Consider the following 25,089-nt stretch of genomic DNA (forward strand, 5'->3'; position numbering starts at 1 on the left):
CTTTAGGATGGACTGGTTGGATCTCCTTGCAGCCCAAGGGACTCTCAAGAGTCTTCTCCAACACCACAGTTCAAAAGCATCAATTCTTCAGTGCTCAACTTTTTTTATAGTCCAACTCTCACATCCATACATGAGTACTGGAAAAACCATAGCTTTGACTAGACGGACCTTTGTTGACAAAGTAATGTCTTTGCTTTTTAATATGCTGTCTAGGTTGGTCATAGCTTTTCTTCCAAGGAGCAAGTGTTTTTTAATTTCATGGCTGCAGTTACTATCTGCAGTGATTTTAGAGCCCAAGGAAATAAAGTCTCTCACTGTTCCCACTGTTTTCCCATCTATTTGCCATGAAGTGATGGGACCAGATGCCATGATCTTAGTTTTCTGAATGTTGAGTTTTAAGCCAACTTTTTCACTCTCCTCTTTCAGTTTCATCAAGAGGTGCTTTAGTTCTTCTTCACTTTCTGCCATAAGGGTGGTGTCATCCGCATATCTGAGGTTATTGATATTTCTCCCAGCAATCTTGATTCTAGCTTATGCTTCATCCAGCCCTGCATTTCGCATGATGTACTCTGCACATAAGTTAAATAAGCAGGGTGACCATATACAGCCTTGACGGACTCCTTTTACTATTTGGAACCAGTCTGTTGTTCCATGTCCAGTTCTAACTGTTACTTCTTGACAGATTTCTCAGGAGGCAGATCAGATGGTCTGGTATTCCCATCTCTTTCAGAATTTTCCAGTTTGCTGTGATCCACACAGTCAAAGGCTTTGGCATAGTCAATAAAGCAGAAGTAGATGTTTTTCTGGAACTCTCTTGCTTTTCTGATGATCCAACGGATGTTGGCAATTTGATCTCTGGTTCTTCTGCCTTTTCTAAAGCCAGCTTGAACATCTGGAAGTTCACGGTTCATGTACTGTTGAAGCCTGGCTTGGAGAATTTTGAGCATTACTTTACTAGCCTGCGACATGAGTGCAATTGTGTGGTAGTTTGAACATTCTTTGGCATTGCGATTCTTTGGCATTGCATTTCTTTGGGATTGGAATGAAAACTGACCTGTTCCAGTCCTGTGGCCACTCCTGAATTTTGCAAATTTGTTGGCATATTGAGTGCAGCACTTTCACAGCATCATCATTTAGGATTTGAAATAGCTCAACTGGAATTCCATCACCTCCACTAGCTTTGTTCGTAGTGATGCTTCCGAAGGCCCACTTGACTTCGCATTCCAGGATGTCTGGCTCTAGGTGACTGATCACTCCATAATGGTTATCTGGATCATGAAGATCTTTTTTCATAGTTCTTTTGTTGTATTCTTGCCATGTCTTCTTAATATCTTCTGCTTCTGTTAGGTCCATACCATTTCTGTCCTTTACTGTGCCCATCTTTGCATGAAATGTTCCCTCGGTAGCTCTAATTTTCTTGAAGAGATCTCTAGTCTTTCCCATTCTGTTGCTTTCCTTTGTTTCTTTGCACTGATCACTGAGGAAGGCTTTCTTATCTCTCCTTGCTATTCTTTGGAACTCTGCATTCAAATGGGTATATGTTTCCTTTTCTCCTTTTCCTTTAGCTTCTCTTCTTTTCTCAGCTATTTGTAAGGCCTCGTCAGACAACCATTTTGCCTTTTTGCATTTCTTTTTCTTGGGGATGGTCTTGATCACTGCCTTTTGTACAATGTCATGAACCTCTGTCCCTAGTTCTTCAGTGACTCTGTATATATCAGATCTAATCCCTTGAATCTATTTGTCACTTCCACTGTGACAAATTTGATTTAGGGATTTGATTTAGGTCATCTGAATGGTCTAGTAGTTTTCCCTACTTTATTCAATTTCAGTCTGAATTTTACAATAAGGAGTTCATGATCTGCGCCATAGTCAGCTCCCAGTCTTGTTTTTGCTGACTGTATAGAGCTTCTCCAAGAAGAAGCAAAGAATATAATCAATCTTATTTTGGTATTGACCATCTGGTGATGTCCATGTGTAGAGTCTTCTCTTGTAGTGTTGGAAGAGGGTGTTTGCTATGACCAGTGCATTCTCTTGGCAAAACTCTGTTAGCCTTTGCCCTGCTTCGTTTTGTACTCCAAGGCCAAATTTGCCTGTTACTCCAGGTATCTCTTATTTTCCTACTTTTGCGTTCCAGTCTCCTATAATGAAAAGGACATCTTTTTTGAGTGTTAGTTCCAGATGATCTTGTAAGTTTTCATAGAACTGTTCAACTTCAGCTTCTTCAGCATTACTCGTTGGGGCATAGACTTGGATTACTGTGATATTGAATGGTTTGCCTTGGAAATGAACAGAGATCATTCTGTCATTTTTGAGATTGCATCCAAGTACTGCATTTTGGATTCTTGTTTACAACGATGGCAACTCCATTTCTTCTAAGAGATTCTTGCCCACAGAAGTAGATATAATGGTCATATGTTCCTAAAAACATCCAAATATATAAAGACCTGTCCCACCAGATTTCCTGGAGCAGAGTGCCTCATTCCACCCTGAACTCCTTCATGGGTTGTTGAAGGTCAACAGCTATAGCAACATGGGTTTCAATCTCCTTAGAGGCAGATGGCAAATGCCTTTGTTGTTCACTCTTTGACAGTGTTCTTGCTAAGCGTCAATTTGTAGTTGACATCTATTTGCAGTGTTTACATATCTGTAAACACTAGCATGTGGCAAAAGTCCCACATACCAGAATACACCTATTAGCTACCAAATTCTGCTGGAAATTTTACAAAAAATAACATACTTGTGACTATTGGGTAGGTGGTGAGTTGGAAGGTGGCATCAAAATCTACACATGCTTATCACAGTGTGTTGTACATATAAATTTTGTTTAAATGCCATACTTGTTTTACGCTTGATTCAACCTATATTTACAACCATTCTTGATACTAAAAACTAATTTTTAAAACTGTAAGATCAAATAACTTTTTAATTTTTGTTTTACTTTTTAAAATGAAATTCCAATTAAGTCACCTCACTCGCAGTATTTAATATGAAATACTGGGATTCATTCTGACTAGGCTCACTTTAAGTAGTGTTTTCCCTGAATCAACCATTTTCAGATCATGGAGCCTCCTAAAGGTTTTAACTAGTGGATTCCAACCCCAGAGTTAGAGCCCTATACCAGATTTCTAGGTTTCTGGGAGTAGACACGGGTACCTGTTCTCAAATGCTCAGCAAATTCAGTCAACCAACTGGGCATTTGGGTTGTTCACACAAATGCAATAGCTCCGTGGCAATGGATTAAAGTATCTATTTTCACCATGTACCACTGTTCTCAAATGTAAACCTAGGGGCTAAACACAAGGAAGGGAGAGATTTGTGGATGAAGGGGATGTCATCATCTCAATTATAGAATCTGACATAGACCCTTGTTCTCCTCAAAGCTCATGCTGTATTCAATACTATCATTAGGAGGGAGGTACTGAATCTGTTTCCTTAGGATGTGATTTAGTTTCCATGGTGACAAGAGTGTACTCCTTTAAACCACAGGACAAATGAATGGAGCATTCAGTAAATCAAGCAATTTCCGGGTATTTTCAAAGCCCTGGAACAGACAGATATTGGCTGTAAGTCTTACCAAACACTGATTTGTTTCATTTCTAAAAGTGCAGAGGAAGCCAAAGATGGATAAATATATGAGAACTGCATCCCAAACCAATATTGACCCTGGATCAATTGTAAAATATGCCTGATTCTCAGAAGGGCTTATCTTGTCGAATGAAATTACACTGGCTTCACCTTGGATGGCTCTGACATTGTAATTGTCATGCATTCAAGCAGAACAAGCAATAAGGAAAAAAATGTTAATGAGATTTTTCCAATCAGTCTAACTGAAGTGGTGCTTTCTAAACACCAAGGATGGTTAATCTCATGTTTTCAAATGGTGACAATGAGCTCAAGAATCTAAGTAAATAATTTTTAAAGTCTATATGATCCTTTCTTTTGTGAACCACCTATTAGACAATTTTCTATGGAGTGCAACTTTGAGTCATGTTTGTATATATGTTAGTTTGATAGAGTTCATACGGACTTGCTTCAAAGAAAGACTAGCATTACTTTTTGGAGAAGGCAATGGCACCCCACTCCAGTACTCTTGCCTGGAAAATCCCATGGACGGAGGAGCCCGGTGGGCTGCAGTCCATGGGGTGGCGAAGAGTCGGACATGACTCAGCGACTTCACTTTCACTTTTCACTTTCATGCATTGGAGAAGGAAATGGCAACCCACTCCAGTGTTCTTGCCTGGAGAATCCCAGGAACGGGGGAGCCTAGTGGGCTGCCGTCTATGGGGTCGCACAGAGTCGGACGCGACTGAAGCGACTTAGCAGCAGCAGACACAGTTTTGGTTGTCACAACTGGGCGCACCACTGGGATATAATGGGTAGAGGGATGCTGCTAAACATTCTATGATGCACACAGCCCCCGCAATAAAGAATCATCTGGCCCAAAATATCAACAGTGCTAAGGTTGAAAAACCAAGTTGTTCACAAATCATTGTCCACATGTGGGAGTGTTTCTCAAAGGTAGACCTGAAGTCAAACAATTGCCTGTGCTTTTAAAACATTTATGGACAGGACAAAACTGCCCTCCAGAATGGTGATGCCAGTCAGCATATCTCAACAGAAATGCATGAAAATACTCAAATTAATCATTAATGGACAAATAAACCTAGCCAAGATAAGCTCAAAAGGCTTCCAAGTGTCCACTCAGTATTCTGAGTTCTTACTCTCATCAACAGGAATGACAATACAGTTCTAAGTCCCAGAGTTTTAAGTAATATTTGGAAGTTTATCCTATTCCCATCCTTTTAAAAACTGTGTTTTTTGCTCTCAGAACACAATTCATTTGGGCCCCTGGCACAGTTAATTTGTAACTGAATTAAACAACTAAGTAGTGTATCTCTCTGCTTTCAACTATGGCTAAAATTTGAATCTTGGGAGAGTGAACTGCAAGTCTAAAATACTTTGCCAATGTTTTAAGAATTGTTTGTATTTATCTTACACCCATACCCAGAACCTTAGAGCACTGTTTTCCTAGCAGAGTTAGTCGCTCAGTCGTGTCTGACTCTTGGCAACCCTAGGGACGGTAGCCCGCCAGGCTCCTCTGACCACGGAATTCTCCAAGCAAGAATATTGGAGAGGGTTGCCATTTCTTTTTCCAGCAAATGTCACCCATAAGATGACCTCCATGTGTGGTAACTGATAATACAAGTCATGCACCATGACCAGGTGTTTGTTCTCAAATGTACCATATATTCATTAGTTAGGGATGATTTTGACAAAGCAGCATGTAGAAATACTTTACAGATCTCAATCTGTTCTGCAAATCCAGAGGAAATGCATTGTCCCCATACTTACATTTTACCTAATCTTTTTTAGAAAGCAGGATTATTAACCTCCTATTTTCAGTTTCCACATTTAAAAAAGTACAAACTGTAGCAAACATGGTTCCTATTCCAAGTTCTCTGCATGATAAATGTACTCTACAGCCATAAAGTTTTTTAGGAGAATTGTGGCTCTTCTAAGCTTCCTCTGTTATGAACTCCTCATAAAGAACTAATTTTAACTTTCTTCCTGGAGTGAATTTGAATCATGAATTCATTCTCAGTATGAGAGCATGCAAAATGAGACGAGTACTAGAAACAATTACAATTTGTTCTGACTTGCCACCATTTCCCTCCACAGGTTTTAAAAGGTATGTTTTGGTGGGGGGGGGAAGTTTTCTGGGTAAAGTATTCAAACTGAGGCCAGCAAGAGTTCTGATGACCTTTACCATGTCTTGGTATAAGTTGATATTTATTGACTTTCTTATTTGGGGCCTGAAAGATAACAGATAATAAAAGAAAAAATGAAGGGGAGGAAGAGGAGAAAGAATAAACGCTGGACTGGAAACTCCTAGAAGAAAGAGACTCATCTTTATTGTTTATCACTCCATTCACAGCTTCTAGCTCAGGTCTCAGCATAGCTGCTACTGCTGCTAAGTTGCTTCAGTCGTGTCCGACTCTGTGCGACCCCATAGACGGCAGCCCACCAGGCTCCGCCGTCCCTGGGATTCTCCAGGCAAGAATACTGGAGTGGATTGCCATTTCCTTCTCCAGGGCATGAAAGGGAAAAGTGAAAGTGAAGTCGCTCAGTCGTGTCCAACTCTTAGCTAACCTAACTCAAACATATGATTAAAGAATGCAAGATGGAATACATACTAGCCCATATAAAATAGATACTCAACAAAGACCTACTGTATCGCACAGGAAACTATACTCAAGATTTTGTAATAATCTATCAGAGAAAAGAATCTGAAAAAGAATATATACGTATAAACACATACATACGTATAACTAAATCACTGTGCTGTGTATATGAAACTAACAGATACAGTAAATCATCTATATGTCAATTTAAAAAAAATTCAAGATGGAGAAAAATAATTATCTGGATTAAAGAAGCACACAGATTAGAGTAAAACACTGATTCAGAAACACAAATGAGCACCTGGTCAAACTGGGAGAGCTGGATAGGCTGGTGGGAAGTAAGTAGAGCCTCAGGCAGCACTGGGGGTACAGGAGGTGAGTAGGCACGGGAAAGTCTCCCGGGATCTGTCAGGGGGACCCCCTTGTTCTCCTGCTGCTCACTGTTTGCAGCCCGCTCAGAGCAAACAGGGCTGAGCCCAGCAGACCCTCTTTGGCTGGCCTAGTGGAGACGGCAAAGATACAATGTAGAAATCAGCATGACTCTTCAGAAAATCTTCATGGGATTCTATTTGTAAACAGAATGTCCCATCACTTCTGAGATCAGCAGAACCCTCTCCTACTTGAGAGTTTCAGGTTGAACTTCACATCAAACAAGTTCAACAATGCCCAGGCAGCAAGGGTCTCCTATTCAGCTGAGTCTTGATGAGAAACCTAAGTCCCATATGCCCATTCTCATTTCGTGGGCATTTGGAGCTACTGCTCCAAATGCATTCTTTTTTTATTTGCTTTGTTTTTTTTTGCCACACCTCAAGCATATGGAATCTTAGTTCCCCTACCAGGGCTCACACTTCTGCCCTCAGCACTGGGAGCTCGTAGTCTTAGTCACTGGACCACCAGGGAAGTCCTTCAGATGCATTGTAGGCTGAATATCCAGGCTCTAGTATCTCTTTTGCCTGTTTTTTTTTTTTTTTTTTAACAGGATAAAAGAAATGTTTCTTCCCCACAGAAGGTGGCTTGAATGTACTTGTGCTATAATATTAACAACATCTCAGCTGTGCTCTTATCTTGATCCTGGCAGTGAGGTAGTAACTAACATGAGGGGCTAAGAGGTTAGCACAGTGGCATTGAGGTCACTGGTACTTTGGTGTCTAAGATGGCACAAGTGGTAAATAGAAGTATACATTGCCAGATGTGGCTGGGGCTTTAGCTGCTCCTCTCCTGGGCTGGAGGGGCCAGAATTGTCCTGCCCAACAGGTTTTCTGAGCAGCTACTATGTCAGGTCCTATGAAATGGTTATGAATAAGATGGACATGGTCCCTGCTCCCAGGGAGCATAGAGAATGGTGAGGGATAAATAACTCAACAGAAGTTATGCCTTTAATGTAGACAAGTAAATATGCATGCTCATAATTCAAAAATGATGTCCCCCTCAATTTTTAGTCACTTTGAGATATATTCTACAAACTATAAAGTTTATCCATCCATTGTGTACAATTCAATGGTTTTGTGTATGTGTCAAGCTGTGCAATCACAACTTGATTACACATAATATCATTTTAGAACATTTCCACTATCCCAAAAGGAAATCTTGTACCCATTAGCAGAGATTCCCCAGGCCCACATCATGGCAGTGCAGGCACCTACTAACCCACTTTCTATTTTTAGAGATTTGCCTATCCTGAAGACTTCAGAGTAGGATCATGTAACATGTGCCCCCAAGGCAGGGGGCCCAGGTTCAATTCCTAGTCAGGGAACTAGATCCCACATGCTGCAACTAAGAATTTGCATGCCATAACTAAGACCCAGCACAGCCAAATAAACAAATATATTTTTAAAAAAGATAAGGAGCCAATGTAGGATCTTGTAAGGAAAGAGTACAGGAAAATTGGGACATAGGTTAAGTCAAGAGTGTCAAGAAGGACGGAGCCAGTGATGTCAAATGCTGAGCAGGAGTGAAAACCGACCAAGAGGAGATGGGGATTTGGCCCAGGTGGAGCAGTGGTAAAGAATCAGCCTGCCAATGCAGGAGACGCAGGAGATACGGGTTCGATCCCTGGGTTGGGAAGATCCCCTGGAATAGGAAATGGCAACCCACTCCAGTATTCTTGCCTGGAAAATTCCATGGACAGAGGAGCCTGGCGGGCTACAGTCCATGGGGTCGCAAAGAGTCAGACACGACTGAGCAAGCATGTACTTTGTTATACAGGCCTCAAAGAGAGCAGGATCAGTGTGGTGGCTGAACAGAAAAAAGCGGTGTTTAGCAAACATGAAGTTCTCTGAATCCTCAGAAGTGAACTGGAGAACTGGCTGTTGGTCGCTTGAAGACATAAACAGATCAAAGGAATTTCTTTTTAGGAACAAGAACCATTTAGAGGAAATCAGTCAGACAGGGGAGTGATTCTGAAGATCAAGGCAAGAAGCAGCATCACTGAAGGAGCAGGGTGAGAGAAGGACAAAGAGCACAGATGGAGTCTTGGAAAAGGTAAAAGGTGCTCATGTCCACCTGAGGCTCCAAGTGATGCTCATTTAGGCCACGGAGTTATTCTGGAGTGGTGGGCACAGTGGCTAAGGGCATGCAGAAAGGTTTGGTGCCGTTGGATTGAGACCAGAAATAGTGGTGAGTGGCAGGGAGGGCCTGGCTGATACTGGACTCTCCCATAAACACCATCTCAGGAGTGACCAAAATACCAAGGTTACCCAGGGTTTCCCAAACTAGGTGCAAAAAAGTACCCACAGAATGTTGAAGAAGTGAAGTCTTGCTAAGAATTCAGACTGGATATGCAGAAAAGCAAAACAAAACTAAAGGGAAAGACTGGGAGACTAGGCACACACAGGCCCCAAAATATAGCACAGGGCAAAGGCCAGTCTGTGCTGCTTACATGTTGTTACAAGCAGTTAATAGTCAAATGAGAAAAAATACTCATTTTGCCATTTATATGTAACCCCAACACTGTAGTCATTTGGGTAAATGGTAAGCTTTATGTCAACTCACAAGTGGGAAAAGACATAGAAATATTAAAATATAGCAACTGATTTTCTTCAACCCTTTCACTTTTCAATGCCATCATTCATTCAGTCATTCTGGTATTCCTACAACATGCTAGTTTCTGGAGGATGAGAATATGAAAAGAGTAGAATGCCCAGTTTACTCAACCTGAAACTAAACCTTTGTCCAGAGAATTTGAATTCAATGAGTTTGAGGCCTCTGTTTATAGACAAACCAAGAAAATAATCGGTCCTTTCTTTCAGGAGCTGGAAGAAGGTCACAGATGGACTGAAGAAAGTCAGAAGCCCTTGACTTTGATGCTAGGGTGTCATATTATAAGAGAATCTGTCTTCACTTGGAGTGTATTTACACTGTGGGAATGTTGGTATTCTAGCAAAACACCGAGGAGCAATTCAAAGAGGCAGCTGAGATCAGAGGACTTGATGAAAGCCTTAAGCAGTATGAACTAGCAAGTTTGTGAAAACTCCTCAGATTAAGCAGCAAAATCAGGCCATTTGGAAAACTACAGTTGGTTTCCAATGGCAGTGAGTGATTTTTTGGCCAGCAAGTGATAAGGAATTGAAAAAGGAACAGTGATAGTGACAACAAATGTTTCACAAAAAAAAAAAAAAAGCAGAAGAAAGAGACTTAACTTGGAGAGAGAAGGGATTATAAAATGTGTCCATAAAAGTACTTAGACTGGGAAATATATAAAAAAAATTCAGACAAATCCTTCATCTTCCTCCTATCTTGGATCAGTCTTAATTTTCAGACATTTCTCTCTTTCTTCCTCCTCTCTTTCTTTCATAAATGAAAACAAACATATATTCTTCTTAATCCTACAGACTATGTAATGAGACACTCATTTCAAGTACATTCCAAAAGATACCTTACAAGAGGCAGCTTTGCTTCAAAATGCAATAAACTGATCTGTGACCTAGGACCCAAGGTTTTTAAAAATATTTACGTTAGAGTCATAATCTGTAATTAAAAACTGAAATTAACTAGCTACAAATAAAAAAATCAAATTGGTTTGAATTAGCCAAGGTAATGAAGTCTATCAAAGACATTAAATATTTTAAAGCAGTCAATTAGCCTAAAAGGCATTCTGTGCCTTGCAAATCTTGTAAAAACCTGCTGCCTGTGTCTCTCCTGGGGACTCAGCACATTTTAAAAATGAGGTCAGGCCAGATCCAGATAGAAGGGTGAACACAGGATGCTTCTGAGTGTTTTGGGGTCACAATTTAATGAGCTATAGCAATAATTTACTAAACGTTCCATTGGTAGTTTTGTGGAGATAATATTGCAGGGAGACAAGCACAAGTCTGTAAGTCATTAGGAACTGCAGGTTGAAGCCATGAATAATAAGCCTGTTATTAACACACTGTTAGTGTTAAATGAATACTTAGTGAGTTATTTCAGCTAAAATTAGATTATAGGTTACTTTAATACCCTGCTTGAAAATTACTTTCCTCAAACCTTGAAAACTTCGAGAGAATTATCTAGGTTAAACCTTTCTGCATAAAGAATGTTGGAGATGTAGAAAGGGGAACATTGATAGCGAAGATCTAGGTTTCAGCTTCCACTGGGATGTAATCGACCTATGCTCAAGGGGTTGAATGTAACTAAGCTGGCTCCAATTCCCAGGGCACCTGTAGGCTCTGTGAGGGAGTGAAGTGGGGAGGAGGGAAAGTAAAGGGATAAGTAGAATGAGAAAGATATTCCATCAAAACCTCTAAGAGACTCATATGCTTGATGTCAGGTGGAGAACCATCAAAGTTCAAAGACAGTCAGCCAAAAACAACTGGACTCCTTGTATCGTCTAGGCGTCACCATTTGTTTATTTAAACCTGTGCCTGCTTCTCTATGGTCACTAGACCAGAGGTGGGGGGAACATTTGGGTGTTGACATACTAGTAGTTTCAGCTCAGGGAGGAAGGGAATGCAACACACAATCTGCCTAGCAAAAGAGTGGACCTGCAGGAAACACAGGGGAGCAAGGTGGCACTGAATATAAACAAGGGTTTGGTGTGAAAACTAGTCTCAGCAACAAAAGAATATGCTTGACTTTATGGGTATTTACAATGTAAGGATAAAGGCAAAGCAAGATTGAGAGAAATCACGACTTTACATGCCATATTTCTGAACTAAAGAACCTGCTTGGTAATTTCAAGTGAAACGAAGAGGCCCTGCTCAAGCAGTAAAGAACCCATCTGCAACGCAGGAGACATGGGTTCTATCCCTGTTAGGAAGATCCCCTGGAGGTGGAAATGACAACCCACTCCAGTATTCTTGCCTGGATAATCCTATGGACAAAGGAGCCTGGCAGGTTACAGTCTACAGGGTCGCAAAGAGACACGACTGAGCATGTACGCATGCACACAGACAGTTAAAGTACACAGGAGCAGTACTGCTAAGAATAATGGAAGAAACAACATTTACACAATCTGGAATCCATATATTGTATATACTGTTTTTTTTCTCTTAATTTGAATAGATGGGAACATAAGGATTTTACACTTCATGCTGTTACTCAACATTGAGGCTTGGAGTTTTGGTCAAGGCAAGGTACAGAAAATAGCTGCTGGAGTCCCATTTGATTTTAAATCTGGCTAAAATCCAAGTTTCTCAACTTCAAGTCCTATATCATGAAAACTAGACATTTCTTCCTTCTAGAAGGTAGGGCTCCTACAGAAATATCAAATTTGCCTAAACTTTCCACATGAAAAAAAATTGAATCCAGGTCTTACTTAAGAGTACTATTATTTGGTAGAAACAAATACAATACAGTAAAGCAACTATCCTTCAATTAAAAATAAATAAATTTTTTAAAAAAGAGTACTGTTGGTCAACCCTTTCTAATTAGGATCACCTAGATGATTTTTTTTAAACTAATGATGTCTGTGCCCTAACTCAGGCTACTTGAGTTGCAATGTTTAGAGACAAGCCCAGGTAATAATTTTTTAGTTACCTGCGCAATTCTAAAAGGCCATTAAGTTTAAAAATCTCTATTTTAGAAGAAAGCCACCCCATCTCCTAGAAATTATCACTTGCTATTGGTTTTAATGCTAAAAAGTTTTAAGAAGTTAAATTAAAGCTCAGAACCCACCCTAGATAATCTGGTTTAATTGATCAGAGTGGCAGGGGCTGGAAACTGGGATTTTCTTCAGGTAATTTTAACGTAACACCAATAGTATAAGTATTATTTTTGGTAACACTCTTGTTGTTTAGTCACTTAGTTGTGTCTGTTTTGCGATCCCAGAGACTGTAGCCTGCCAGCCTCCTCTGTCCATGGAATTCTCTGGGCAAGAATACTAGAGTGGGTTGCCACTTTCTCCTCCTGGGGATCTTCCTGAACCAGGGATCTTCCTGAACCAGCGATCAAACCCATGTCTCTTGTGTCTCCTGCTTTGGCAGGCAGATTCTTTACCACTGAGCCACAAGGGAAGCCCTTAGTCATACTAAACACCCTTGTCAGAGGTGGACTAACTAAAATTGGGGGGCGGGGGACAGCACCAGGTGGTGCTATCCGTGGTGCTGAAATGCCACTGCAAGGAATTTTTAATTGGTAATGACAAGCATTTATTTTAAACATGATGAAACAAAATCTATTATTGCATATTTTTCTTTTTTAATTAATTCATTTTTAATTGGAGGATAATTACTTTACAATATTGTGTTGGTTTCTGCCGTACATCCACATGAATCAGCCATATGTATACATATGTCCCCTCCCTCTTGAACCTCCTTGCATATTTTTAAATTGAGAAACATAAAAGTTCTTCTAAGCACAGAACTACTGCTGTGTATTTTCAGTTCTATATTATGACTTGTTAAAGGAGAGAGATCTTGAAAGAAAGAGGATGTTCTGCTATTTTCTCAGCGATCAGATAGAGTGAAGATCAAAATAATATGACTGGTGCTCTTGGAAAACCGACATATTTTTATTTGTTAGCTATAATAGTGTCCTGAATATTTTTTAATGTTCAAGTTACCAGAATTTTTAAAAATATAAGGTACTTTACTTTCCATCTAAAATTCAAAAGCATAAATGTTTATCATTTTTATTTTTCTGCTTAAGAAGATCAAAGTGAAATAGTTTGAGAAACTGTCTATTTTCACAGGATAACATTTACCTTCTACTATTAATACTATTTAATGATACTACCATTGAAGATGTCTAGTTGATGCATTTGTGAGCTTTATTTTAAAAAGGAGTTAACGTGGTGTTATAACTCCAATAATTAGACATAGCCTAGAGGTTAATGTTTCCCACCATTCGGTCCACATTCCTTATATAATGACCACAACTGAATTGCCCAGTCAGCAATTTCTTATAATCTCCATGATCTAAAAACCTATGCTTATCCCCTCAAACTTCTATGGAGATGCCATATGTTCCATGATTCTATCCAATAACAACTCAGTAACAAAAGGATTGGATGAAAACTTTAAACCTTCCCTAATTTATGACTGTTCTCTCAAACAGAGAAAACATTTTCCAGAGTGAATGACATTATGAAAACATGAGCCTGATATGCTAACCTGAAAATGCCAAACATTCGAATGCCACTTAATCAGCAAACAGCTCGAAAACATATTCCTCTTCTTTGCTAAATGCTAACGTTTCCCATAAGGCAGCATGTGCATTCATGAAACATAAAGCAGCAGTATGTGCATGCATGAAACCTAATAAATCACACAGGAGTTTCCTTTGGAGCAATTACTTTCCCAGCCCTCTAAACAAATGGAAACTAAGAGCTTTAAGCTAGACACCAAGGCACTTGCTAATATGATCCATGGGCTGTTTGAAGAGTTAATGAGGGGAAAATATCCCTCATCTTAAGTTTAAATCACTCAAGAATTCATAACTTGAACACTTGAATTTACCTCTTTGGGGGAAAAAAGTATGGAGCAAATACTCTTCATCTTAAACACTCTAACTTCAAAGAAAGAATTTCAGATACATCCCATTCTCCCTAAATGAACGTTCAGAGACAAGGCTTTAGTGGATTCAAATCAAGGTGTTTTTAAAAAGAGTCAAGTCCAACTGTATTCCAATAGTGCCCCTCCCCACTCCAAGGCTGTCATAAGTCAGATAAGACTTCTCTTTGCCAAAAGGGCTCTCAGGAGAGAGTTAGTTACCATTAACACAATTAGTCATTTGAGCACAGTCTCTTTAAACTACTGATATTTCCTATCTATAGATTAAACACTCTGGGAACCTATTTACTGACCACTTTCAAAGAGGGCTCTGTAGAATCCAGAAGGAGGAAGACAGAAAAAGATTTTGAAGGAGGTTCTTTGAAATTTCTGGTCACACCAGAAATCAGAGCTCCAGGGGGCTGATTTTAATGGTAAACTCATAACTTCCTCATGTTCCAATAGATCCCAGTACCCCAATGTCTGGCTCAGCTGCTTACACAGCTCTGTAGTAAATTTGTTTGTCCCATAAAATGATCTCAAAACTCTTTTCTCCAAGGAGTCATACTTTTTATGGAAGTAAACAAAGAAATCATAAATACTTCTCTCTTACCATTAAGCATTCCCATCACTTTAATGTGAAGACACTCATCATCAGAACTCACAAACAGAAGAATAAGGGTGATGGAGTGAAACGATGAATGATGATGGCAACAAGATGAAGGCTTGCTTCACTTTTATATGAGGACCTTTGGGACTGTTCTGCATCAGTGACTCAGTGACTCTGGTCTCTCACATAATTCCAGAAAACTGTATTATGTCTAGGGCCAATGACAGTTTTATATCACTTGAAAAACTTGTTTAGAACTTGTTCTACATTGTGTTTCCAATATGACTCAGCTGTTGGAATAAGTATAATGGTGAAAAAATATTATTCTATCACATGCAAAGAACAAGTTTGGTCACAAGTTGCTACAATCTTAAATTATAGATTAGCTACCTTAAAAGACAAAACTTCTTAAGTTGAACGAGAATGAAAAAAATATTTTTATGCAATTACATCTGGATTCTCAGTCTGAACAGTAATGACTGTTTTTCCAACACTTATCTCACTTAAAACCTTGTCCTCATTTAATGTTTCCCATATCGTAGTTTAGTTGAAATACTCAAGTGCCTGATTTCTGCACATATTTTGTCCTTATAAAGAAGTGAGTTTCCTACTGTATATAACACATGGAACTCTGCTCAATGTTATGCGGCAGCCTGGATGGGAGCGGAGTTGGAGGAGAATGGATACATGTATATATATGGCTCAGTCTCTTCCCTGTTCACCTGAAACTATTACAACATTGTTAATTAGCTATACCCCAATACAAAATAAAAAGATTTTTTTAAAAAAAAGAAATAGGTTTTAAACACAAAGAGGATTCATTATCAGAAAAGTGAATGAACCCGTTAGTCGAGAGGGGCAGAGACTATGGACCCACCTAAAATACTCTAGTAAAACTTGAAATTCATTGTTTTCATAATAATAAATCTTTCCAAATTAATTCTCATCTCAAGAAAAGCCTCTTGGGCCTAGAGAACACTATGGCCCTTATCTCAAACTATAAGGTGACACTGGTCATGATGCCTAAGACAACTGCCAGGTCACTCTTCTGTCCTGTTCTTGGGGCATCCAGCCCTGGGAGGCTGGGAGATGGGACAGGCTGTCTCTAACCAGGCTCACTAAAATCTTGTCATTAGTCTCATCCTCTGCCGCTCCTGTAAAGTTGGAATACCAAACTATGTGGCTGGCCCTCTGGCACCCTGCAAAAATGAGGGGTCTTTCCTCTAAGGCTGGGTACAGCTGAGTGCAAAGGAGCAAACCAGGTGAAGCTACGGTCTTCAGGTGAGAATACCTTGTGCCTACATGAACAATTTGCCCTCTCTCACATACCGCAACTGTTCCCCCAAACCCCAGTACCACTGGGACTAGACGCTCTAGGAAAAGGGGTGTCCCAAGCCTTGCCCTCCTCCAACAACAGAGAAGAAGAAAGGCTTAAGAGTCAGAGACAAGCTGCTTGTTTTCTCTCTGCTAAGTGACCTTGGGGCTTGTACGTATACATGCTCAAAGGTGTCCGATTCTATGCGACCCCATGGACTATAGCCCGACACACTCTTCTGTCCATGGATTTTCCAGGCAAGAATACTGGAGTGAGTTGCCATTTCCTCCTCTGGGGGATCCTCTCAAACCAGAGATCAAACCTGCGTCTCTGTGTCTCCTGCATTTGCAGATGGGTTCTTTACCATTGTGCCACCTGGAAACCCCTTGGGCCACATTCTTTCAATTTCCCAATAATCAAGTTTCCCTGGTTTTGTAAAGCAATGTTGCTCTGCAAATTTAAAGGCAATCTTGATGATGCCTGCAGTCCCTAGTCTTGGGCTTTTCAAAGACCTATTACTCCTCCTTTAGCCTTTCTACAGTAGGACATGCTGACTGGACCCCAAGTTCTTCCCAGGTACAGATATTTTAATGAAGTCTCAGAGACAGAGGCAAAAACAAGATTTAATGTTTCCTTTGGGCCTGCTGAGTCATTTCTTCAGTTTAACAGCAAGCATTAGTTTATTCAACTGCAAAAAGCTTGGACAGAAGTTACTGCTAGGAGTGGCTCCTTGGCACTTCCTAGCTCTGCCCCTTCCTTACATCTGGCTATGTACTAGGTTGGCCAAAAAGTACTAGTCCGAATGAACTTTTTGGCCAACCCAATACTTCTGTCCTCCACACATCTTTTTGGGATATAATGAAACCCCATCTGTTAAGTACCTACTGTGAACCAGATCTTTTAGAATTTGGGTTTGGGAAGTTTCTGTCTCCCTCTGGCAGATCAGAAATATCATGGGTCCACTTACAGCTCCTTCCAATTCTCATGTAATTTATAATATATCACTAGAGTGACCATATGTGGTGCTTTGCCCCAGACAGTCCTCATTGGTGCCTGTGGGGCTAGCAAAGCTATTAACAGTGTCCACATTCACTCTCAGACTGTCCCAGTTTGAATGATAAATTACATCACCCCCAGACAAGTACTGGAGGTCCACCTGCAGTTTTCATAGGCTTGGCTGGAGTGAAGGGGGAGGAGAAGGACTCATATTACAGGGATCACAAGAAACCTTGGTTATGTGCTAGGCTGTGACAGGCTGTAGGAGGAAACCACGAACCCTGCTGTCACCTTTGAAGAAGCAAGCTTAGAATCATTTCTTTCCAGACGCAGCCACATAGAGAAGATGAACACACGGACTCCATGGCCAGATAAGCCGGCACTGCCATTTCCAAGCTATGTGCACACAGGCAAGTTATTTAACCTCTCTGTACTTCAGTTTCCTCCTATGTGAAACGAAGGTACTAGAGAGCCTTTGTGCACTGTTGGTGGGAATGTAAACCGGTATAACTTTTATGGAAAATAGATTGGAAGTTCCTCAAAAAACTGAAAATAGACCTACCATGCATGTGTGCGTGCTAAGTTGCTTCAGTCATGTTCGACTCTTTGTGACCCTATGGACTGTAGCCCATTAGGCTCCTCTGTCCATGGGATTCTTCGGGCAAGAGTACTGGAGTGGGTTCAGAACTACCATATGATACAGTAATTCCATTTCTGGATATATTTTCAAAGGAAATAAAATCAGTATCTCAAAGAGAAAAAACAATAAAGTTAATAATAGTACCTACTTCATGAGGTGGTTGTGAATAACATGACACCATGGACTCGTGCACACTAACTGCTATAAAGCGTTTTCTGCCACAAAGAATTGCCCCGCACCTAGATCCTAGTCATAGTCAATGACACATTGGCAAAACATAAAGGAGGTCCACTTTCAGAGGAGAACTGGTGCAAGAGACTTTGGTTTGGGTGACAAAATCAACCCAATGAGATTCTCCCTTTTAGGATACAAATGACTGATGAATAAGGCAAGGTCACTGAAGTCGAATCTCAAGTAACAGGAGGCTCTCTTCCCACAGTTTGACCCAATCCTAAGGCCCCAGGGTTCCTGAACCCCTGAAAGAAACCTTGACTCCACATTCCTGTGGACACTTGTTATACTCTCCCAGCACCCAATTTCATCTGTTGATGGGTCTCGTCTGCCATCTTAAATAAATTCAGCAGGGGGGACAGGCCAAGCTTAGAGGTGCAGGAAAAATCTGGGATCCCAACTGGAACCTTACACTTGTGAAATCAGAAATTCTTCACCCTACTCTCTGACCACAGCTTCAGATCAACTTAGCTCCTTGCAGCTCATCTATACCATGGGTTCCTTGAAACCCTCAGTGTTCCTCAAATTATTTTCCCTCCTGGCTTCATTTTCTTTCCTACACAGTCTGGATCATGTGTCCTACCATTTTAGCTCCTTTTCACAAGCATTTTACTTTCACCTTTCAGTGTTCCTCCAACCTGTTGTGTTTTGGGGGGGGTCGGAGGGTCATGCAGCATGTGAGATCATCATTCACAGTGATCAAAACCGTGCCCCCTGCAGTGGAAGCACTTGAGTCCTGACCACTGGACTGCCAAGGAAGTCCCCCAACCGTGAATTGATCCTACTTTGCACATGAAAGCTCCAAAGCAGCTACAGTATATCTGAGATGTGTGCTACTATTCAAATTACAGTTTACAATCTCAGCAGGCCCTCTGTGTTGTACTGTGGTCAGTCACTCACCCGCTAACATTCTCGCCATCATCACTGCGTTCTACAACTGTACCAATCTTTCCCCCTCAGCTCATGGATTTCTCTCTCCTCCACCACTTTGCACTCCAGGCATATAGACTCTGGTTTAGGAAACACTGTTCATCAGGATAAAATCCAGGGTCCTCAGTTGCTGTTCACCTGATTCTCCTGCAATCCTGTCCATCCCCTTGGTCTTATAGTCAGCCAACACTCAATGCCAATTTGCACATCTACTCTGTGTAAGCTGTTATATCTATCCAAATCTCTTTTTATTTTCCCTTGTCCACCTGACAAATATTCAACTTCTCAAACACAATCCTCTTCGCCTCATCAATTCAGCTGCCATAAAATCTAATCCTTCACTTCCCTCCCATCATGTGACACCTCCTATGTATTTCAGTGGTTGTATAAGGTATCTATGGGCTTCTCTGGTGGCTCAGTGGTAAAGAATCCACCTGCCAACGCAGGAAACATGGGTTCAATCCCTGGGTCAGGAAGATCCCCTGGAGAAGAAAATGGCAACCCACTCCAGTATTTTTGCCTGGGAAATTCCATGGACAGAGAAGCTTGGCAGGCTACACAGTCCATGAGGTCACAAGAGTTGGGATGTGACTTAGCGACTAAACAAAAACAACAAAATAAGGTATATGTGGTGGCTTAAGTATCTGTCTGCATATCTTATTTGCCATAAGAAGTTGACCTCCATAAGGTCAGAGGTCTGGTCTTGATTATGACTGCATTCTCAGGATATTGAGAATTTCCAGGTGCTCAAAACCACGGATTGTATGAATGGAAACCTGGTCTGGCTGGTAGCGCTGGGTTTTCACACCTCCACTCAATTATGTCAAAGGCTCCCCACTGCTTCTGCAGTGCTGGCATCTGAAATGTGTTCTGGTCACACTGCACATAGATGGATGCACAGAGACTTCCCCACTAGGCCTAGGTGTCTTGGGATAAGCAAGAGCTTTACCGCATCGCCAACAGGCCCAATTCCCAAACATGTAAGAGACAGCAAAGCCTTTGTTTTTTTAATCTGCTCAGGAAAAGGAGGCAAGGCCTTAGAGTTCAAGTTTGGAGGGATGAGAGGAAAGAAAACAATCAAGGGAGACAAGAAAGCATTAAATGTAATTCTGAGGTCATTAGCCCTTCAGTGAAGAAGGCAGATAAATCGCAGGCAGCTGGGAAATGTGGAAGCTTTGGCAACAACAAAAACAACAGCCCATTTGAGGGATTTGGACTCCTCTGACTCCAGATTCCAAACAAAGGCTTTCTCTGTAAGTTCATGAAATTCCAGTAAACTTCTCTTTGGGATTTTTATTATTTTTGTTTTATCTTCATTTTGGCTAAGGAGGTGAAGATTTTTAAAACTCTTTTCATATTCGTTCTATGTGGCTTCAACTGACCCACTTTTTCACTTAAAAAAAAAATTTTAACTGGAATATAGTTGATTTACAATGTCGTATGAGTTTGAGGTGTACAGCACAGTGATTCAGTCATACATATATCCATTCTTTTCAGATTCTTTCCCCATATAGGTTATTACAAAATGTTGAGTATAGGCCACTGAACTGTATGGTAGGTTCTTGTTGTTTCTCTATTTTATACACAGGCATGTGTATATGTTACTCTCAGATTGCTAATTTATCCTTTCCTGCCCCCACCTTTCCCCTTTGGTAAACATAAGTTTTTTTCTATAAATATGAGTCTGTTTTTGCAAATAAGTTCATTTGTATCATTTTTTAGATTCCACATATAAGTGATAGCATATGGGATTTGTCTTTATGACTTAGAATAACGATTTATAGGTCCATCCATGTTGCTGCAAATGGCATTATTTCATTCTTTTTTATGGCTGAGCAATATCCCAATGTATATATATATCACATCTTTATCCACTACTCTGTTGATGAACATTTAGGTTGCTTCCATGTCCTGGCTACTGTAAACAGTGCTGCCATGAACATTGGGATGCATGTATCTTTTTTTTTATTGAAGGATAATTGCTTTACAGAATTTTGCTGTTTTCTGTCAAACCTCAACATGAATCAGCCATAGGTATACATATATCCCCTCCCTTTTGAACCTCCCTCCCATCTCCCACCCCATCCCACCCATCTAGATTGATACAGAGCCCCTGTTTGAGTTTCCTGAGACATACAGCAAATTCCTGTTGGCTATCTGTTTTACATATGGTAATGTAAGTTTCCATGTTACTCTTTCCACACATCTCACCCTCTCCTCCCCTCTCTCTCCATGTCCACAAGTCTATTCACTATCTGTTTCTCCATTGTTGCCCTATAAATAAATTCTTCCATACCATTTTCTGGATTCCATACATATGTGTTAGAATATAATATTTATCTTTCTCTTTCTGACTCACTTCACTCTGTATAATAGGTTCTAGGTTCATCCACCTCATCAGAACTGACTCAAATGTGTTCCTTTTTATGGCTGAGTAATATTCCATTGTGTATATGCACCACAAATTCTTTATCCATTCATATGTCAGTGGGTATCTAGGTTGCTTCCATGTTCTAGATATTGTAAATATTGCTGCAAGGAACAATGGGATACATGCGTCTTTTTCAACTTTGGTTTCCTCAGGATATATGCCTAGGAGTGGGATTGCTGGGTCATATGGTAGTTTTATTCCTAGTTTTTTAAGGAATCTCCATACCATCTTCCATAGTGGCTGCATCCATTTACATTCCCACCAACAGTGCAAGAGCATTACATTTTCTCCACACCCTCTCCAGAAATTGTTTTTTAAGGAATCTCCATACCATCTTCCATAGTGGCTGCATCCATTTACATTCCCACCAACAGTGCAAGAGCATTACATTTTCTCCACACCCTCTCCAGAAATTATTGTTTCTGGACTTTTTGATGATGACCATTCTGAATGGTGTGAGGTGATATTTCATTGTGATTTCAATTTGCATTTCTCTAATGAGTGATATTGAGTATCTTTTCATGTGTTCATTAGCCATCTGTATGTCTTCTTTGGAGAAATGTCTGTTTAGGTCTTTTTCCTACTTTTTGATTTGGTTGGTTGTTTTTCTGGAATTGAGTTGTATGAGCTGTTCGTATATTTTGGAAATTAATCCTTTGTCACTTGTTTCATTTGCTATTATTTTCTCCCATTCTGAGGGTTGTCTTTCACCTTGCTTATAGTTTCCTTTGCTATGCAAAAGCTTTTAAGTTTAATCAGGTCCCACTTGTTTACATTTGTTTTTATTTCCATTATTCTAGGAGGAGGGTCATAGAGTATCTTGCTTTGATTTATGTCATCGAGTGCTCTGCCTATGTTTTCCTTTTAAGAGTTTTATAGCTATATAGTTTTATAGCCTTACATTTAGGTCTTTAATCAATTTTGAGTTTATCTTTGTGTATGGTGTTAGGAAGTGTTCTAACTTCATTCTTTTACATGTAGGTGTCCAGTTTTTCCCAGCACCATTTATTGAAGAGGCTGTCTTTGCTCCATTGTATATTCTCGCATCCTTTGTCAAAAATAAGGTACCCATAGGTTCATGGGTTTACTTCTGGGCTTTCTATCTTGTTCCATTGGTCTACGTTTCTGTTTTTGTGCCAGTACCATACTGTCTTGATGACTGTAGCTTTGTAGTATAATCTGAAGTCAGAATGGTTGATTCCTCCAGCTCCATTCTTCTTTCTCAAGACTGCTTTGGCTATTCAGGGTCTTTTGTGTTTCCATATGAATTGTGAAATTTTTTGTTCTAATTCTGTGAAAAAATGCCATTGGTAATTTGATTGGGATTGCATTGAATCTGTAGATTCCATTTGGTAGGACAGTCATTTTCACAATATTGATTCTTCCTACCCAGGAACATGGAATATCTCTCCATCTGTTGATGTCATCTTTGATTTCTTTGATTGGTGTCTTACAAATTTCTGGGTACAGTTCTTTTGTCTCCTTAGGTAAGTTTATTCCTAGATATTTAATTCTTTGTGTTGCAATGGTGAGTGGAATTGCTTCCTTAATTTCTTTCTGATTTTTCATTGTTAGTATATAGAAATGCAAGTGATTTCTGTGTGTTGATTTTGTATCCTGCAATTTTGCTAAATTCAATGATTAGCTCTAGTGATTTTTTGATACTCTCTTTAGGGTTTGCTATGTACAGTATCATGTCATCTGCAAACAGTGAGAGCTTTACTTCTTTTCTCATCTGGATACCTTTTATTTCTTTTTCTTCTCTGATTGCTGTAGCTAGGACTTCTAGGACTATGTTGAATAATAGTGGTGAAAGTGGGCACTCTTGTCTTGTTCCTGATCTTAGGGGGAATGCTTTCAGTTTTTCATCATTGAGAATAATGATTGCTGTAGACTTATCATATATGGTCTTTACTATGTTGAGGTAGGTTCCTTTTTTTTTTCTGTTGACTATTCTTTGTTGTGATTAAACTTTTATTTTTTTATTTATTATTATTTTTTTAATAAATTTATTTATTTTAGTTGGGGGCTAATTACTTTACAATATTGTAGTGGTTTTTGCCATACATTGACATGAATCAGCCATGGGTTTACATGTGTTCCCCATCCTGAACCCCCCCTCCCACTTCCCTCTCCATCCCATCCCTCTGGGTCATCCCATTGCCCCAGCCCTGAGCATTTGTCTCATGCATCGAGAGGTAGGTTCCTTTTATGCCCATTTTTTGAAGAGTTTGCATCATAAATGAGTGCTGAATTTTGTCAAAGGTTTTTCCTGCATTTTTTGAGATTATCATATGGCTTTTATCTTTCAGTTTGTTAACATGGTGTATCATATTGATTGATTTGATATATGGGAGAATCTTTGCATTCTTGGAATAAACCCAACTTGATAATGGTGTATGAGCTTTTTAATTTTGTTGAGGATTTTTGCATCTATGTTCATCAGTGATATTGGCCTATAGGTTTCTTTTTCTGTGTGTCTTTGTCTGGTTTTGGTATCAGGGTAATGGTGGCCTCATAGAATGAGTTTGGAAGTGTTCCTTCCTCTGCAACTTTTTGAGAATTTTAGCAGGATAGGCATTAGCTCTTCTCTAAATGTTTGATAGAATTCTCCTGTGAAGCCATCTGGTCCCGGGCTTTTGTTTTTTGGAGATTTTTGATCACAGCTTCAATTTCAGTGCTTGTAATTGTGTTGTTCATAATTTCTATTTCTTCCTGGTTCAGTCTTGGAAGATTGAACTTTTCTAAGAATCTGTCCATTTCTTCCAGGTTATCCATTTTATTGCCATATAGTTGTTCATAATAATCTCTTGTAATCCTTTGTATTTCTGCATTGTCTGTTGTAACCTCTCCTTTTTCATTTCTAATTTTGTTGACTTGATTCTTCTCTTTTTTCCTTGATGAGTGTGGCTAAGGGTTTGTCAACTCTGTTTATCTTCTCAAAGAACCAGCTTTTAGTTTTATTAATCTTTACTATTGTTTCTTTCATTTCTTTTTATTTCTGCTTGGATCTTTACGATTTCTTTCCTTCTACTAATTTTGGAGGTTTTTTTGTTCTTCTTTTTCCAGTTGTTTTAGGTGTAAAGTTAGGTTGTCTATTCGATGTTTTTCTTGTTTCTTGAGGTAGGATTGTATTGCTATAAACTTCCCTCTTAGAACTGCTTTTGCTGCATCCCACAAGTGTTGAGTTGTCGTATTTTCATTGTCATTTGTTTCTAGAAATTTTTTGATTTCCCTTTTGATTTCTTTATTAACCTGTTGCTTATTTAGAAACGTGTTGTTTCATCTCCATGTGTTTGTGTTTCTTACAGTTTTTTCTTATAATTGATATCTAGTCTCATAGCATTGTGGTCAGAAAAGATGCTTGATATGATTTCAATTTTCTTAAATTTACTGAGGTTGGATTTGTTGACCCAAGATGTGGTCTATCCTGGAGAATGTTCCATGTGCACTTGAGAAGAAGGTGTATTCTTCTGCATTTGGATGGAATGTCCTGAAGATATGAATGAGATCCATCTCATCTAATGTATCATTTAAGACTTGTGTTTCCTTATTAATTTTCTGTTTTGATGATCTGTCCATTGGTGTGAGTGGGGTGGTCAAGTCTCCTATTATTGAGTTACTGTCAACTTCTCCTTTTATGTTTATTAGTGTTTGTCTTATGTATTGAGGTGCTATGTTGGGTGCACAGATATTTACAATTGTTATGTCTTCCTCTTGGATTGATCCCTTGATCAATATGTAGCGTCCTTCCTTAACTCTTGCAATCTTCTTTATTTTAAGGTCTGTTTTGTATGATACGAGGATTGCTACTCCGGCTTTCTTTTGCTTCCCATTTGCATGGAAT

The 25,089-nt window shown here is 39.7% G+C and overlaps 1 protein-coding gene across 1 annotated transcript in view; it reads right to left on the reverse strand.

The window, feature by feature from the left end:
- GNA14 (G protein subunit alpha 14) overlaps positions 1–25,089 on the reverse strand; it is a 190,621-nt gene that overhangs the window by 103,989 nt on the left and 61,543 nt on the right. The window lies entirely within an intron of this gene.

This window comes from Giraffa tippelskirchi, chromosome 1 (genome assembly GCF_054371585.1).
Source record: "Giraffa tippelskirchi isolate mGirTip1 chromosome 1, T2T-mGirTip1v1.2.pri, whole genome shotgun sequence".
Classification (NCBI taxonomy): Eukaryota; Metazoa; Chordata; class Mammalia; order Artiodactyla; family Giraffidae; genus Giraffa; species Giraffa tippelskirchi.